Source organism: Pseudophryne corroboree, chromosome 5, assembly GCF_028390025.1.
Source record: "Pseudophryne corroboree isolate aPseCor3 chromosome 5, aPseCor3.hap2, whole genome shotgun sequence".
In the NCBI taxonomy this organism is placed as follows: domain Eukaryota; kingdom Metazoa; phylum Chordata; class Amphibia; order Anura; family Myobatrachidae; genus Pseudophryne; species Pseudophryne corroboree.
The window spans coordinates 501,124,231-501,143,246 of NC_086448.1; the positions used below are offsets into that span (position 1 = coordinate 501,124,231).

General features: G+C 46.3%; 2 protein-coding genes across 8 annotated transcripts in view; one reads left to right on the forward strand and one right to left on the reverse strand.

Moving 5' to 3' along the window:
- LOC134927909 (putative nuclease HARBI1) overlaps positions 1-19,016 on the reverse strand; it is a 170,276-nt gene that overhangs the window by 129,664 nt on the left and 21,596 nt on the right. For 2 of the 4 annotated variants that reach the window (XR_010177770.1, XR_010177771.1), the window contains exon 2: positions 4,942-5,086. The exons of 1 other annotated variant lie outside the window; for it this stretch is intronic. The gene's annotated coding sequence lies outside the window, so the exon portion shown is untranslated. The remainder of the gene's footprint in view (positions 1-4,941; positions 5,087-19,016) is intronic. One more of the 4 variants, XR_010177772.1, reaches the window with a different exon arrangement.
- LOC134927911 (pyrimidine-specific ribonucleoside hydrolase RihA-like) overlaps positions 1-19,016 on the forward strand; it is a 210,965-nt gene that overhangs the window by 89,985 nt on the left and 101,964 nt on the right. Inside the window, exon 1 of one of the 4 annotated variants that reach the window (XM_063923025.1) lies at positions 3,190-3,235. The exons of the other annotated variants lie outside the window; for them this stretch is intronic. The gene's annotated coding sequence lies outside the window, so the exon portion shown is untranslated. Of the gene's footprint in view, positions 1-3,189; positions 3,236-19,016 lie in introns of those variants that run through there. 4 annotated transcript variants of the gene reach the window in all.

The window sequence follows — 19,016 nt, forward strand, 5'->3', positions numbered from 1 at the left end:
TTATGTAATCCAACATGACTATATGTTCAATATCATAAATATGAAATACACCACTATAAGGAGAATGAGCGTGTGAGGGGAAGGACGAGAACGAGACCACTTTTGGGTGAGGGCGGAAGTAACAGGACGCAACACCAGCAATAAATACAGTGGACAATGATAGATCGATTACGCAGCCATCCTGAAGAAGCCTTACAGGCGAAACGCGTTGATTGCGGAATAATTGATCCGGCTCCAGAGACTGCACGAACGGGTCAACGGAGCGCGGAAGTCTGCCGGCAGACTACAGATTCGTCCACTACACCACCAACGAGGATCCCCACATAGCAGCAACGGAAATAGAGGTAGGTTAAAGGGTGATCCCTTTACCTAATGCTCTTATTGCCAGCGGGGACTGTATTTCAAGGACTCGGGCACAAGTGCTGCCCTATTCTCTAAGACATTTGTTTCAAGTGACGGGACAAGGCAATCACTGCAGAGACTGTCTACATACAAGAACTGTCTAGCCCACACTACATATCAATTCCAAGGTCACAAGACCGCAGAGTAATCGGTCTACCAATAGTATATCACACCAGTGGGGTAAAACACCTAACAGTGTGCCCACAGGACTATTTATGTTTGTCAATGTGTTGTGTGTTTGTTCTGTGTACCGGTACTAGGGAGGGATTTTAGGAGCACAGTGTACCCACCGCTTCACAGACTCAAAGTTTATTGTAATTTTTTAAAAGATTATACATTTTTAAAAGATTATACATTTTTAAACAAATAAATTGTGCATTTTTTTCACCTACATTGTCTCGCTGTGGACATTACTTACAGAGTACAATATTCAATATAATTTCCATGCTCAAGCTAGGGATGCGCTAAACACCATATTCTTATCCATTCCGTATACATGCACAGTGGGACTCTATAGTGTACCCACTAGGTGTTTTTAGCCGCAACCAGCCAGAGGAAGTTGTGTGCAGAAACAGCGCAGTTCCTCACCCCTCTTTTTCCCACTCTTTGAAAATATATGTTTCCAGAACGGCTGGAGTCAGGAAGACTGACTCGCTGTTTATCTTGCATGCACCCAACAAGCTGGGTGCTCCTGCTTTAAAGCAAACTATTGCTCGCTGGATCTGTAGCACGATTCAGCAGGCTCATTCTGCGGCTGGATTGCCGCATCCAAAATCGGTGAAGGCCCATTCCACAAGGAAGGTGGGCTCTTCTTGGGCGGCTGCCCGAGGGGTCTCGGCTTTACAGCTTTGCCGAGCGGCTACTTGGTCGGGTTCAAACACATTTGCAAAGTTCTACAAGTTTGATACCCTGGGTGAGGAGGACCTTGTGTTTGCTCATTCGGTGCTGCAGAGTCATCCGCACTCTCCCGCCCGTTTGGGAGCTTTGGTATAATCCCCATGGTCCTTACGGAGTTCCCAGCATCCACTAGGACGTCAGAGAAAATAAGAATTTACTCACCGGTAATTCTATTTCTCGTAGTCCGTAGTGGATGCTGGGCACCCGTCCCAAGTGCGGACTTTCTGCAATACGTGTATATAGTTATTGCTTAACTAAGGGTTATTGTTATGAGCCATCCGTTGAGTGAGGCTCAGTTGTTGTTCATACTGTTAACTGGGTAAGGTTATCACAAGTTGTACGGTGTGATTGGTGTGGCTGGTATGAGTCTTACCCTGGATTAAAAATTTCCTTTCCTTGTAATGTCAGCTCTTCCGGGCACAGTTTCCCTAACTGAGGTCTGGAGGAGGGGCACAGAGGGAGGAGCCAGTGCACACCAGATAGTACCTAATCTTTTCTTTAGAGTGCCCAGTCTCCTGCGGAGCCCGTCTATTCCCCATGGTCCTTACGGAGTTCCCAGCATCCACTACGGACTACGAGAAATAGAATTACCGGTGAGTAAATTCTTATTTTCTCTTTTTATTCATTTTTTAAATTTTTTGACTTTTGACAGTGCGGGGGTGTTCTGACCATTGTAGCGTGTCGGCTGTCATATCCTCTGATCCATGTTTTTTGTTTTTCTGTTTTAATTCATGTATTGATGTGATTTATTCACAATAATGTGCACTGTACATATATTTTCTGTGCACCTGATATGTGTTCTGTGTTTGGTGTTAATTTAATTAGCATAATACTTTCATGTTTGTGACCAGAGTCCTGATTGGGCCATATATGCCACGCTTGTGGATCACTGGGTTGCTATAGAAAGGCTTTGATTATGATTCAGTGATGTAAGCAGCAGAGCACATGGAGGAGTTTGGTTCAGGTATTATACCATACCTCCCAACATGACCCTCTCCAGGAGGGACAGAATGCTCTGCTCCTGGACTTCCCTTATAATTTATGATTACCATCACCTGTGCTGAAACACCTTTCTTATCCATTAACCTGTTCAACACAGATGCCGGCAATCATTGATTAAGAGAAAGTCCTGAAGCAGAACATTGTGTCCCTCCTGGAGAGGGTCATGTTGGGAGGTATGATTATACACTAGTTGCCAGCATCAAGGAGTACTGTCTGCAGGCGGGTCAATTATATGTATGAGGTTGACAGGTACCTTTACAGCCTTATTATATAAGTAATAGAGGAGGTTTGGCATATATATGTGGTTATAGACTAAATATCCCAATAATGGTTTCTATTTCTTTAAACATTAGTCACTTTGGTCGGCATTATGAATAAGATTGTAATGGGTAGTCCAGTATGTATATTTTAGATATGCTATTAATGTATAAAGTGACACCGTTCATGTCTATTACCGGCCGGACCGTTACCTAGCAACGCTGATTAGATAGTGTATCACATAAAGGAAGTGACGCTGGCTGGATAGGAAGCGCGATGTGCCTCACAGCCCGCGCGTGCGTTCCACCGGGTCTATATGATCAGACACAGGAAGTGACGCGCACCGGACCGGAAGTCTGGTGCGTTCCAGGAGTCCGGCGTGCGTTCCACCGGCGGTTTTTGAATGTTTTAACTGGCAACAAGATGCTTTTTTGAGCCCGCTTTGGGTTTTTGACATGTGTGGAAATCTGTGCTGGACTGCTCTTAGTGTGCTATGCTGCTGGCATCTTTAACCCTATAGATTGATAACCTTTGGAGTTAATTGGTGAGTGAGGGGGTGTGACCACATTGAGGGTATATATGGCCCATGCATTTAGATCAGTGCAAGGGAGATGGCATCTGGTAATCTGGTCTTGAAAGAGGCTCCGTGGTGAGCCGAAACGTTGACCATGACCTTGTGAGTATGTGCTGGTGACATTAAAGGCTCGTTTTTGTACTTTTGAAGAAGTCTGGTGAGTGCATCCTTATTTCTTGAAGATATTTGTGGGACTTTGTCTGGATTGGACTTTGCTCTGGATTTGGCATGCTGGGATGTGTAGTTTCTCAACAGCTGGAGGGCAGCAGTTTGGACATGCCTGAAGCATAGGTCTGCACACTCGGTCCTCATTACCCCACACAGTGCATGTTTTGAAGGTAACCCAGCAGGTGCACAGGTGAATTCATTACTCACTGACACATTTTAAATGGTCCACAGCTGGAGCTAATTATTTTACTTGCGAATCTGTGAGGACATCTGCAAAACATGAACTGTGTGGGGTCCTGAGGACCGAGTTTGAGAACCTGTGCTGTAAAGGATCAGAAAGCAAGACCTGCACCTGTAGTGGAGATTTATAACTCCACCAGGCTTTATGAATTGCACAGCTGCAACTGGAGAAACAGGGGTCTGGGTTTTCCAACTCACCCAGAGACAGCAGGAAGTCAGGTGCAGAGGAAAAGTTTAAAACTCCCATTTACCCAGAGTTCTGGGCGCTGATGCCTATTTGAGGGCCAACGAGTAGGCTGCAGTTTTATAGTGCCAGGGACTGATGACACTGGCTGTGCCAGTCGAGCATGGCAGACTGTTTGTTGAGCATGGGGAGTGCTAGGGCTTTTTATGTTTGTGCTTATTTTTTCAGTTATGTACCTGTGTGACCAGGGTATGCTGTTCTACAGTGTCTGATGCCAGTAAAGACACTGTGTTTTAACCACAAAGGTATATAGTACATAGTACAGGTTGAGTATCCCATATCCAAATATTCCGAAATACGGAATATTCTGAAATACGGAATTTTTTGAGTGAGGGTAAGATAGTGAAACCTTTGTTTTCTGATGGCTCAATGTACACAGACTTTGTTTAATACACAAAGTTATTAAAAATATTGCATTAAATGACCTTTAGGCTGTGTGTATTAGGTGTATATGAAACATAAATGAATTGTGTGAATGTACACACACTTTGTTTAATGCACAAAGTTATTGAAAATATTAGTTAAAATTACCTTCAGGCTGTGTGTATAAGGTGTATATGTAACATAAATGCATTCTGTGCTTATACTTGGGTCCCATCGCCATGATATCTCATTATGGGATGCAATTATTCCAAAATACGGAACAATCCGATATCCAAAATACTCCTGGTCCCAAGCATTTTGCATAAGGGAGACTCAACCTGTATATGTAAACATGTAACACACACACACACACACACACACACACACACTCTCTCTCTCTCTCTCTCTCTCTCTCTCTCTCTCTCTCTCTCTCTCTCTCTCTCTCTCTCTCTCTCTCTCTCCCTCCCCCTCCGAGATACAGAGCAGTACAGGGTCCAAAATGATTGGTAAATAACACTTTTTCCCTGTAAAACGCTGCTACTGATGAAATGTGAGTGCCGGTTCTTGATTCTTGCAGGAAAAATGGTGAACATAGTCTATGTTCACCATTATTTGTGTATTTGTTTATATATATATCCTGAAGACGGTGTGTTCTACACCGAAACGTTGATGTAACCTTTTGGAATTTTTCTCCTGCTTTGGAATACAATTTGTTTGCTGCAAAAAAACTGTGAGTGCCGTGCCCCTTTTTGGAACTATATATATGTATTCATAAAAACAGGGAGGAACTCACGTTAAATAATAGCGGCTGCCCCCAGTGCCCACCTTAGGAACTCCAGCATCACAGTCCATACATAACTCTTGCCAGGCCGAAACTCAGGTATAAAATAAAAGACCCAGCAGGATAGCTCCAATGCTTCAATGTGAATACTCTACACCTTTATCAGGGATACAAAAGACACAATCTTATACTGGATAATAATGACTAATGCAAATTGTATTGTTGTAGCATTTATCACCACCGTGTTAATTACTCAGTGCACTCTTCCCTCGCACCACTCTGACAAGCCCTGGCCTGCTCCACACCTGCAACCTTGTAATTCACTCAGTCCACTCTCATCTCGTGAGACCAGTAGCTCCACAGTGGTGAGGTGCGCACTTACTATAATTACTAGGAAGGAATACAGTATTCCGGTCATTTGCAATGACTCGTCCTATGACTGGACCAGAGAGATCTCCTGCCACCAACCTGCTCTCCCGCATAATGAAAATAATGTGACAATGCAAGACATTGAAAATGTAAAAAAAAAATAAGAATTTACTTACCGATAATTCTATTTCTCGTAGTCCGTAGTGGATGCTGGGGACTCCGTCAGGACCATGGGGATTAGCGGCTCCGCAGGAGACAGGGCACAAAAGTAAAAGCTTTAGGATCAGGTGGTGTGCACTGGCTCCTCCCCCTATGACCCTCCTCCAAGCCTCAGTTAGGATACTGTGCCCAGACGAGCGTACACAATAAGGAAGGATTTTGAATCCCGGGTAAGACTCATACCAGCCACACCAATCACACTGTACAACCTGTGATCTGAACCCAGTTAACAGCATGATAACAGCGGAGCCTCTGAAAAGATGGCTCACAACAATAATAACCCGATTTTTGTAACAATAACTATGTACAAGTATTGCAGACAATCCGCACTTGGGATGGGCGCCCAGCATCCACTACGGACTACGAGAAATAGAATTATCGGTAAGTAAATTCTTATTTTCTCTGACGTCCTAAGTGGATGCTGGGGACTCCGTCAGGACCATGGGGATTATACCAAAGCTCCCAAACGGGCGGGAGAGTGCGGATGACTCTGCAGCACCGAATGAGAGAACTCCAGGTCCTCCTCAGTCAGGGTGTGCCCCTGACCAAGTATCAGCTCGGCAAAGTTGTAAAGCCGAGACCCCTCGGGCAGCCGCCCAAGATGAGCCCACCTTCCTTGTGGAATGGGCATTTACATATTTTGGCTGTGGCAGGCCTGCCACAGAATGTGCAAGCTGAATTGTACTACACATCCAACTAGCAATCGTCTGCTTAGAAGCAAGAGCACCCAGTTTGTTGGGTGCATACAGGATAACAGCAAGTCAGTTTTCCTGACTCCAGCCGTCCTGGAAACTATATTTTCAGGGCCCTGACAACATCTAGCAACTTGGAGTCCTCCAAGTCCCTAGTAGCCGCAGGTACCACAATAAGCTGGTTCGGGTGAAACACTGACACCACCTTAGGGAGAAACTGGGGATGAGTCCGCAGCTCTGCCCTGTCCGAATGGACAATCAGATATGGGCTTTTTTGAGACAAACGCCGCCAATTCTGACACTCGCCTGGCCGAGGCCAGGGCCAACAGCATGGTCACTTTCCCTGTGAGATATTTCAAATCCACAGATTTGAGCTGTTTAAACCAATGTGATTTTAGGAATCCCAGAACTACGTTGAGATCCCACAGTGCCACTGGAGGCACAAAAGGGGGTTGTATATGCAGTACTCCCTTGACAAACTTCTGGACTTCAGGAACTGAAGCCATTTCTTTCTGGAAGAAAATCGACAGGGCCGAAATTTGAACCTTAATGGACCCCAATTTGAGGTCCATAGACACTCCTGTTTGCAGGAAATGCAGGAAACGACCGAGTTGAAATTTCTTCATGGGGCCTTCCTGGCCTCACACCACGCAACATATTTTCGCCACATGTGGTGATAATGTTGTGCGGTCACCTCCTTCCTGGCTTTGACCAGGGTAGGAATGACCTCTTCCGGAATGCCTTTTTCCCTTAGGATCCGGCGTTTAACCGCCATGCCGTCAAACGCAGCCGCGGTAAGTCTTGGAACAGACAAGGTACTTGCTGAAGCAAGTCCCTTCTTAGCGGCAGAGGCCATGAGTCCTCTGTGAGCATCTCTTGAAGTTCCGGGTACCAAGTCCTTCTTGGCCAATCCGGAGCCACGAGTATAGTTCTTACTCCTCTATGTCTTATAATTCTCAATACCTTGGGTATGAGAAGCAGAGGAGGGAAGACATACACCGACTGGTACACCCACGGTGTTACCAGAACGTCCACAGCTATTGCCTGAGGGTCTTTTGACCTGGCGCAATACTTGTCCAGTTTTTTGTTCAGGCGGGACGCCATCATGTCCACCTTTGGTCTTTTCCAACGGTTCACAATCATGTGGAAGACTTCCCGATGAAGTCCCCACTCTCCCGGGTGGAGGTTGTGCCTGCTGAGGAAGTCTGCTTCCCAGTTGTCCACTCCCGGAATGAACACTGCTGACAGTGCTATCACATGATTTTCCGCCCAGCGAAAAATCCTTGCAGTTTCTGCCATTGCCCTCCTGCTTCTTGTGCCGCCCTGTCTGTTTACGTGGGCGACTGCCGTGATGTTGTCCCACTGGATCAATACCGGCTGACCTTGAAGCAGAGGTCTTGCTAAGCTTAGAGCATTGTAAATTGCCCTTAGCTCCAGTATATTTACGTGGAGAAAAATCTCCAGACTTGATCACACTCCCTGGAAATTTTTTCCCTGTGTGACTGCTCCCCAGCCTCTCAGGCTGGCCTCCGTGGTCACCAGCATCCAATCCTGAATGCCGAATCTGCGGCCCTCTAGAAGATGAGCACTCTGTAACCACCACAGGAGAGACACCCTTGTCCTTGGAGATAGGGTTATCCGCTGATGCATCTGAAAATGCGATCCGGACCATTTGTCCAGCAGATCCCACTGAAAAGTTCTTGCGTGGAATCTGCCGAATGGAATCGCTTCGTAATAAGCCACCATTTTTCCCAGGACTCTTGTGCAATGATGCACTGACACTTTTCCTGGTTTTAGGAGGTTCCTGACTAGCTCGGATAACTCCCTGGCTTTCTCCTCCGGGAGAAACACCTTTTTCTGGACTGTGTCCAGAACCATCCCTAGGAACAGCAGACGTGTCGTCGGAAACGGCTGCGATTTTGGATATTTAGAATCCACCCGTGCTGTCGTAGAACTACTTGAGATAGTGCTACTCCGACTTCCAACTGTTCTCTGGACCTTGCCCTTATCAGGAGATCGTCCAAGTAAGGGATAATTAAGACGCCTTTTCTTTGAAGAAGAATCATCATTTCGGCCATTACTTTGGTAAAGACCCGGGGTGCCGTGGACAATCCAAACGGCAGCGTCTGAAACTGATAGTGACAGTTCCGTACCACGAACCTGAGGTACCCTTGGTGAGAAGGGCAATTTGGGACATGGAGGTAAGCATCCTTGATGTCCAGGGACACCATATAGTCCCCTTCTTCCTGGTTCGCTATCACTGCTCTGAGTGACTCCATCTTGATTTGAACCTTTGTATGTAAGTGTTCAAAGATTTCCCATTTAGAATAGGTCTCACCGAGCCGTCTGGCTTCAGTACCACAATATAGTGTGGAATAATACCCCTTTCCTTGTTGTAGGAGGGGTACTTTGATTATCACCTGCTGGGAATACAGCTTGTGAATTGTTTCCAATACTGCCTCCCTGTCGGAGGAAGACGTTGGTAAAGCAGACATCAGGAGCCTGCGAGGGGGAGACGTCTCGAATTTCCAGTCTGTACCCCTGGGATACTACTTGTAGGATCCAGGGGTCCACTTGCGAGTGAGCCCACTACGCGCTGAAACTCTTGAGACGACCCCCCACAGCACTTGAGTCCGCTTGTACGGCCCCAGCGTCATGCTGAGGACTTGGCAGAAGCTGTGGAAGGCTTCTGTTCCTGGGAATGGGCTGCCTGCTGCAGTCTTCTTCCCTTTCCTCTATCCCTGGGCAGATATGACTTGCCTTTTGCCCGCTTGCCCTTATGGGGACGAAAGGACTGAGGCTGAAAAGACGGTGTCTTTTTCTGCTGAGATGTGATTTGGGGTAAAAAAGGTGGATTTTCCAGCTGTTGCCGAGGCCACCAGGTCCGATGGACCGACCCCAAATAACTCCTCCCCTTTATACGGCAATACTTCCATGTGCCGTTTGGAATCTGCATCACCTGACCACTGTCGTGTCCATAAACATCTTCTGGCAGATATGGACATCGCACTTACTCTTGATGCCAGAGTGCAAATATCCCTCTGTGCATCTCGCATATATAGAAATGCATCCTTTAAATGCTCTATAGTCAATAAAATACTGTCCCTGTCAAGGGTATCAATATTTTCAGTCAGGGAATCCGACCAAGCCACCCCAGCGCTGCACATCCAGGCTGAGGCGATCGCTGGTCGCAGTATAACACCAGTATGTGTGTATATACCTTTTTAGGATATTTTCCAGCCTCTCAGCTGGCTCCTTGAGGGCGGCCCTATCTGGAGACGGTACCGCCACTTGTTTTGATAAGCGTGTGAGTGCCTTATCCACCCTAAAGGGTGTTTCCCAACGCGCCCTAACTTCTGGCGGGAAAGGGTATACCGCCAATAATTTTCTATCGGGGGAAACCCACGCATCATCACACACTTCATTTAATTTATCTGATTCAGGAAAAACTACAGGTAGTTTTTTCACACCCCACATAATACCCTTCTTGTGGTACTTGTAGTATCAGAAATATGTAACACCTCCTTCATTGCCCTTAACATGTAACGTGTGGCCCTAAAGGAAAATACGTTTGTTTCTTCACCGTCGACACTGGAGTCAGTGTCCGTGTCTGTGTCTGTGTCGACCGACTGAGGTAAATGAGCGTTTTACAGCCCCTGACGGTGTTTGAGACGCCTGGACAGGTTCTAATTTGTTTGCCGGCCGTCTCATGTCGTCAACCGACCTTGCAGCGTGTTGACATTATCACGTAATTCCTTAAATAAGCCATCCATTCCGGTGTCGACTCCCTAGAGAGTGACATCACCATTTCAGGCAATTGCTCCGCCTCCTCACCAACATCGTCCTCATACATGTCGACACACACGTACCGACACACAGCACACACACAGGGAATGCTTTGATAGAGGACAGGACCCCACTAGCCCTTTGGGGAGACAGAGGGAGAGTTTGCCAGCACACACCAAAAACGCTATAATTATACAGGGACAACCTTTATATAAGTGTTTTTCCCTTATAGCATTTTAATATATATATACATATCGCCAAATAAGTGCCCCCCCTCTCTGTTTTAACCCTGTTTCTGTAGTGCAGTGCAGGGGAGAGCCTGGGAGCCTTCCCACCAGCATTTCTGTGAGGGAAAATGGCGCTGTGTGCTGAGGAGAATTGGCCCCGCCCCCTTTTCGGCGGGCTTCTTCTCCCGTTTTTCTGAGACCTGGCAGGGGTTAAATACATCCATATAGCCCCCAGGGGCTATATGTGATGTATTTTTAGCCAGAATAAGGTACTATCATTGCTGCCCAGGGCGCCCCCCCCCAGCGCCCTGCACCCTCAGTGACCGCTGCTATGAAGTGTGCTGACAACAATGGCGCACAGCTGCAGTGCTGTGCGCTACCTTATGAAGACTGAAGAGTCTTCTGCCGCCGTTTCTGGACCTTCACTTTTCGGCATCTGCAAGGGGGGTCGGCGGCGCGGCTCCGGGACGAACCCCAGGGTGAGACCTGTGTTCCGACTCCCTCTGGAGCTAATGGTGTCCAGTAGCCTAAGAAGCCAATCCATCCTGCACGCAGGTGAGTTCACTTCTCTCCCCTAAGTCCCTCGTAGCAGTGAGCCTGTTGCCAGCAGGACTCACTGAAAATAAAAAACCTAACAAACTTTTACTCTAAGCAGCTCTTTAGGAGAGCCACCTAGATTGCACCCTTCTCGGCCGGGCACAAAAATCTAACTGAGGCTTGGAGGAGGGTCATAGGGGGAGGAGCCAGTGCACACCACCTGATCCTAAAGCTTTTACTTTTGTGCCCTGTCTCCTGCGGAGCCGCTAATCCCCATGGTCCTGACGGAGTCCCCAGCATCCACTTAGGACGTCAGAGAAATAAAAAATACAGCAGGTACTGGTGTGCTCTCATCCACTCTTGTGATCCTGAGTATCACCTGTGATTGCTCAGTGCTTAGAGATATATGTACGGCTCGCCAGGGGCGAATTTAGGAGTGAGGGCGTCCCTGGGCACAACAGTGACAGCCGACCCCAGTCTGCTTAATTTTGTAATTTTTATTGATTGGTTATAAGCCCTCATTTGATCATAGCCAATTTAATAGAATAATAAAAAGCCACTATGACTTTTTTTAAACAAATTTTTATTATGTATACATATTTACTAAGTAGGAAGACAGCTTACAGGGGCAGTATGTGCATGTCTTACCCGCTTACACTCTATTCAGGATGGCATAAGGTACAGTACAGTGGATATACATTTTGCAGTTACTGGTATGTTTTGGGCTTACAGTACAACACAAGCATCCAAGTGCCGCCCAATTACAAGTGGCATCCCTAGGCATGTGCCTAATGGAAAATTTATCACTGCTACTCGCTGTCCTATCAGGTTGTCATTAGGATGATTGTCAGGAATCTTAGCTAGTCGTCAAGGAGTGGATACTTCCAGAATGAGAGTAGAGCTGGCCTTAGCTATAGGCAGGCTAGGTATTTGCCTACAGCATCCAAGCATGTCCAGGGGCATCCAAGCATGTCCCTGCCGTATCTTATGCTGGAAGGTACAGTCTGCAAACTATCTGTTACTTACTAAATGTATTCAATCAGTACTTGTATACACTGCTGTTTACATTTGTCGAGTAGAATGCAGACAGCCCCTTGAACAAACTCCCTCCGACATGCTTGAATGCCCCTGACTTGTGAGACATCAGACAGCAGAAGCCAGGTAACTGAAAATCCTGGACCTGTGACATTTTCACTGATTATATAAGGTTATTACTGGATGGCTCCTTATGACACCACATGTGTATTTTGGAAGACTGCGCCACATAAATCTGACATCACCTATACTGCTTGTGCACATGGTGGAGGAGGACCCTGCTATCGTGTGTCCCTTATCCCTGTGCAAACCCCAGGTGTCTGCAGGGATATAACATGGGCAGTGTTCTCCCCACACTTCTTTCTCAGTCAGTCCATGCCATAAAATTCCCCTGTCATCCAGCACTGTAACGTGGTCAGTAAGTTGCGTTGCGCTATTTCTATATGAAACGTCAGAGTGGAGAGCAGAGCATATTGTACCCGCAGTATAAAATAAAGGGCATGCAGTTGCCAGGAGTAACAGACACCCACAAACACACTGAACAGCGAAGAGAATGGACAGTTTCTACAGGTTTGATACTGGTCTTTTTGCATAACCAGCAAGTATGGCAGTATCTAGACCTTGCTGCCATCTGTGTCCAACCAGCAAAGGATGGCATACCCTGTGAGGTCACATCCCTTGTACGGGTGCAAGCGCAAGCACACCCCCATCCTGCCACCACCATCTCACAAAATGCAGTCACGGATCTAGGGAGCTGCATGGGCACACACACTGACTGCAAGCACACCAGAAGCAAAAGTAGGTTTTACAAAAAAAAAAACTACTAGCATTACTAATGTGGGGCATATGTGTAGGGTGAATTGCTATGTGGAATTATGTGTATTATGGCCATTACTAATGTGGTTCATATGTGTAAGGTGCATTATTGTGTGGAATTTTGTGTGTTACGGGCATTACTAATGTGGGGCATATGTGTAAGGTGCATTATTGTGTGGCATTATGTGTGTTATGGGCATTACTAATGTGGGGCATATGTGTAAGGTGCATTACTGTGTGGAATTATGTGTATTATGGGCATTACTATGGGGCATTATGCAGGGTTGTACTGGCCCACAGGCCACAGGGTAACACCCCGGTGGGCCCCACTGCCTGAGTGTGCTAGGGGGCACCAGCCACAATTTTGCCTAGGGCATCAAATTGGCTAGGGCCGGCTCTGAATGAGAGGGTCTGTAAGGGATGTAAGGGACATTGAACTTCTTTACAAAATCATGCATGTGCATATTTGGATGGTTAATTTTACCGCAAGAAAATATGTCCTGTGCGGGAACGTCCTCTCTTCTCCAGGACTCCATGTTCACAATGTTAAAATCTCAGAATGTTGACATTACGGTTAGGCTGCGGGTGGGTCTAATTGAGGCATTAGGGATAGGTTAGGATTAAGCTGCGTGTGTGAGGGGGGGATAGGGTTAAGCATTGTGAACGTCAACCTTACAGTATATACAATATTATCACAACTGGCATTGATACACACTACAAACTTTAGGTCCATACACACGGAGCGATATAGCTGAGAGATTTTGACTATATAGTTAAAATCGCTCAGAAAGTTAGTGCATATCGCTCTGTGTGTACACAGCCAGCGATAGCGATGCGCGTCCCCGCCAGGTCGCTGTCGCTGCTAAAAATAGACTGTGCAGGTAAGTCAATTTTGGCTAGGTCGCTGGAAAAGAAAAAGCATCCCCTTGCTTAAATGAGTTATCCAAAATCGCTCATAGCCAAAATCGCTGGAAAAGTTAGTCAAAATCTCCTACTGCCAGTTCAAGGGAAAACGCTCAGTCAAAATCTCTCATAGGTGGTAATTCCGAGTTGTTCGCTCGCTGCTATTTTTAGCAGAATTGCTAATAGGCTAAAATCCGGCAGTTCTGCGCATGCGTATGCACCGCAGGGCGCACGCGCTAAGCAATTTTACACAAAACTATGCTATTTTACACACGGGCGAACTAAGCTTTTCAGTTGCTCTGTTGATCGTAGTGTGATTGACAGGAAGTGGGTGTTTCTGGGCGGAAACTGGCCGTTTTCAGGGAGTGTGCTAAAAAACGCAGGCGTGCCAGGTAAAAACGCAGGAGTGGCTGGAGAAATGGAGGAGTGGCTGGCCGGACGCTGGGCGTGTTTGTGACGTCAAACCAGGAGCTAAACGGACTGAGGTGATCGCAATCTAGGAGTAGGTCTGGAGCTACTCAGAAACTGCAAGGAAATACTTAATAACAGAATTGCTAATCTTTCGTTAGCAATTCTGCTATGCTAAGATACACTCCCAGAGGGCGGCGGCTTTGCGTTTGCATTTCTGCTAAAAGTAGCTAGCGAGCGAACAACTCGGAATGAGGGCCATAGTTAAAATCTCTCTGTGTGTATGCACCTTTACACTAGTTTCATATGTTAGCAAAACCAAAATTGATACAATTTGTGGTCAGAGAATGAAATGAAATGAGGATACAGTCCTAGCAGGTCCCATATTGAATCCTTTCAATCTGTTCTCACTAGACAATGAATGCAGATAAGCTTATGCAGGGGGGGTGGATTGTGACACCGGGGTACAAGGCAAGTTCCTGTGCCAATTCAAATTGTGATGTGCCAGCCCAGGGACGGCCGCTACCGAGATCTGACCTCTCCGATCGGGCAGTGGCCGCTGGTTAGACAGGAGGCAGGGAAACTACCGAAAAATGGCTTCTTCCTCTCCCACATATTTGTTTTGTGTCTGTCTCTCTGACGGGTCTGGGACTCAGGGTCGACACCAATTAGGTCGACACACCTTAGGTCAACACCAGTTGGTCGGCACACCATAGGTCGACAGCAGAAATAGGTCAACACGGCCAATAGGTTGACATGAACAAGGTTGACATGGAAAAAGGTCAACATTAGTTTTTTATGGGGTTTTTTGTGTCGTTTTCTTCATAAAGTGACTGGGAACCCCGATTAGTCACCATGTCCCCTTGCATGGCTCGTTCGCTTGCCATGCTCCCGGCAAGGTATCTCGCTCCATTACCGCTGTGCTAGGCACAGGTTACTGTTCCCAATCGTAGTCCACGTGGATCGTAAAGCATGGAAAAGTTAAAAAAAGGTAATTTTTTTTATTTTTTTTTAAACTCATGTCGACCTTTTTCCATGTTGACCTATTGGCCGTGTCGATCTATTTCTGGTGTTGACCTAAGGTGTGTCGACCAACTGGTATCAACCTAAGTGGTGTGGACCTGGAGTCCGGATACCTTCTCTGACACCTCTTTCCCTCACTATGGGGCAGATTTATTAAGCTTGGTGAAGTGATAAAGTGGAAGGTGATATAGGAACAGCCAATCAGATTTTAACTTCCATGTCACAGGGTGGGTTTGAAAAATGACAGCTAGGATCTGACTGGCTGGTCCTTTATCACCTTCCACTTTATCACTTCACCGAGCTTAATAAATCTGCCCCTATGTGTCTGTCTCTATCCATCACCCCCTCTATCTCTCTGACACTTATTTCCCACTGCCCCACGTCTGTTTCTATCACCCCCTCTGTCTCTCTGACACCACTCCCCCACCTCATGTCTGTCTCTACCACCTCCCCTGTCTCTCTGACACCTTCTACCCCCCCCCCCACCCCATGTCTGTCTCTATCACCCCCTCTGTCTCAGTCTCTGACACCTCCTCCCCCAATCCTGTGTCTGTTTCTATCACCCCCTCTGTCTCTCTGACACCCCCCGTGTCTGTCTCTACAGCCTCCTTTCCCTCACCATGGGGGAGATGTACTAAGCCTGAAAAGTGATAAATATCACTGTGATAAAGCACCAGCCAATCGGCTCCTAACTGTCATGTCACAGGCTGTGTTTGAAAAATTAGTTAGGAGCCGATTGGCTGGTACTTTATCACTGTGATATTTATCACTTTTCAGGCTTGGTACATCTGGCCCCATGTCTCCATCACCCACTGTCTCTCTGACACCTCATTTCTCTAACCATGGGACGGGATGTACTAAGGGGAAAATGCGGTAAAACCCCTGTTTTCAGGGGCTTTACAGCATTTTCATATGTACTAACCCCTGGCTGCTACGTTTTTGCCCCTGGGAGTATCGCCATGGGTGCCGTGGGTGGGGGAGGGGTGGTTGCGGTGGAGCGGTGGGTTGGGGAGGGGCAGTTGCGGGGGTGCCGTGTGTGGGGGAGGGATGGTTGCGGGGGTGTCACGGGTGGGGTAGGGTGTCCGGAGGTGCTGTGGGTGGGGGAGGAGTGGGGGTGTCATGGATTGGGGAGGTATGGTGTGTAATAATGCAGTGTATGTATGTATAGTAATGCAGTGTATGATGTATGTATGTATGTATGTATGTATGTTTGTATGTATATATATATATATGGATGTGTGCAGCAGTGTATATATGTATGTATGTATAGTACTGCAGTGTCCGTATGTATGCAGTGTATGTATGTAGTGTAGCAGTGTATGTATGTGTGTGTGTGTGTGTGTGTGTATATATATATATATATATATATATATATATACATACACTGCTACACTACATACATACACTGCACACATTGCATATATATATATATATATATATATATATATATATGCAATGTGTGCAGTGTATGTATGTAGGGGGTAATTCCGAGTTGATCGCAGCAGGAACTTTGTTAGCAGTTGGGCAAAACCATGTGCACTGCAGGGGAGCAGATTTAACATATGCAGAGAGAGATAGATTTGGGTGTGGTGAGTTCAATCTGCAATCTAAATTGCAGTGTAAAAATAAAGCAGCCAGTATTTACCCTGCACAGAAACAAAATAACCCACCCAAATCTAACTCTTTCTGCACATGTTATATCTGCTCCCCCTGCAGTGCACATGGTTTTGCCCAACTGCTAACAAAATCTCATATAGAGGTTGACCCCTGGTCCGGTGCCATGTTTCATATAGCAGGAAACCTCATCGGCCGCCCTGGAAACGGCCATGACATGCCTGCATTTCCTGCTTTCCTCTAACGCTGTGTCAATCACTATGCGATAGCATCCTTCCAGCATAGTGAAGGGTCGCACACGTGCACTGCATCTGCTGCGCGAACGCAGACCCTCGGGACGCAGACGTGCATGTGAATGCAACGTCTGCATCTAAGTCTGAATAAGGCCCATAACATGGAATCTATGGGTTACCACACATTACCTGCAGGGTTTACCGTGCTGGGAAAATGCTGAATAATTGAATAGTTCCAGGCATTAATCAGAGGCTTTCCTCTGTTCTGCAGCTGGGAGAGGGGCAGGATCTTGCAGATCCCTCCCCCCTTCTCTTGTCAGTTATGTTTAGCAGAGAGGCTAAGGAGAGGGTCGGGGTCTTTGCTGATCCCTCACCCATTCTCTTATAAAGGATGGCCATTGGTTTGTTATCCATTGATGGTTCCGTGTCCCTGACACCATGAGGAAAAAAATAATAATATTTGATCTCTTTATCATTGATATCATTGATATTTCTTTATCATTGACAAAAGTAGTTACCATCGGTCACAGACCACCAATGATTTTGAATCATCAATGGTCGATAGCCATCTCTATTCTCCTATCTCTCCCCATTCTTCTGTCAGCTGTGCCCAGCAGGAAGGCTGAGTAAAAAGTCAGGATCTTTGAAGTCAGGCAGCTACAGAACCTGTGTAAGCTATAAGTGTCCCAGTTTAAAGAGATCATATGGTAAACTTAGCTTTGCAGGAATGATATTTATTCCTCACAGCTGTGTCTTGTGAGAGTATTCTGTGACAGGTCTCTGCTTGTAAAGGCCCATATAGACGGGCCGATGGGGGAGAGATGTGTGCTGAGCGAACCGCTCAACACACATCTCTCCCACCGCTCAGCACAGCGCGATCTGTGCTGAGCGTGCGGGGGGAGACGGGGGCGCTCATTTTACCCAGCGGGTGAAGTGAGCGACCCGCTAGATGTGGGACAATCTGTGTAAGGTCTGGCTGAGCTACTTTTAGAAGAAGAGAGGGGAAGGAGAAATGGAATTTTAAACCAAAAAACTACCTTTATGAGTAGATCCTAGATAACATAATACATGTAAAATGTTTAATATCTCCATTAAAGCTGTTTTATAAATGTATTCACAGTACTCCTTTTGTCTACTCTTTAAGTTCTAGGATTTTTTTCAACCGAGCCCTTGTGCTTGTTATTACTGTGCCCCTGCCTGGAGATATACAGGCTCATCAGAGCCTTTAAAAAGCTTATTCATAGATATGCTGTTGACTGGGTTGGAGGCACTACTAACTATGCTAACATGTCACTAGAACAGTCTATGTTACCTTGCGGCAACTTGCCTTCCACATTACATCTATCTGACTCCCCTACATTAACATTTCTACGCCCGAACCCACTGTTATTCTCTCCGTGCAAAGCATGGACCCAATTGCGAAAGCGCTTGGGTCTTACATTGACCTGCTCCTTATTCCAACCACTCTTGTATAATCCAGATTTTCAAGGTGGAGAGACCGATGCGATTTTCAAGAATTGGTATTCTCACGCCCTGCGCTTGGTATATCAATTATTGAATGTCACCTGTACTGAAATACTCACTCTTTCCCAATTGAAACTCAAATTCCGACTCTCCATATACCCCTGTTCGCATATTTCCAAGCCCGCAGTTTTGCAACGCGATTGATCACACGTTTAAGACCGGTGGACTACACCTTTCCCCTGGATGCTCAAATGTGCCTGACCCCTCACTCTACATATCCTACATCTTTTATCTATTCATACACCAGACGTAAGAGAGATTTGACATGTCAAACCACTGGACTGGCTAGATGGGCGGACACTTTACCGGGTATTGACCTACAAACTATAATACACTGGCACCTATTACTTAACAAACACTTAGTGTCTGCATCCTATGCAGAAATGCATTTAAAAATATTACATAGGGCATACTATACTCCTCGTCTTAGGGTGTGTACACACGGTGAGATCCCTGCTATGTTCGATTTTGACTATGCGATTTCCCTTGAACTCCCCCAGAGCTCAGATAGCACAGATAGTACATATTTTTACTATCTGTGCTTGAGATTTTGTCTATGTACGATTTTGACTAAGTGCCAATTTTGACTATACTTTGTACTAGATTGTACACTAGATAGTCAAGATTGACTTGCCTGCACAGTCTATCTAGCCTTAAGATACCGACCCCACGGGAGCGCGCATCGGGATTGAATCTGTATC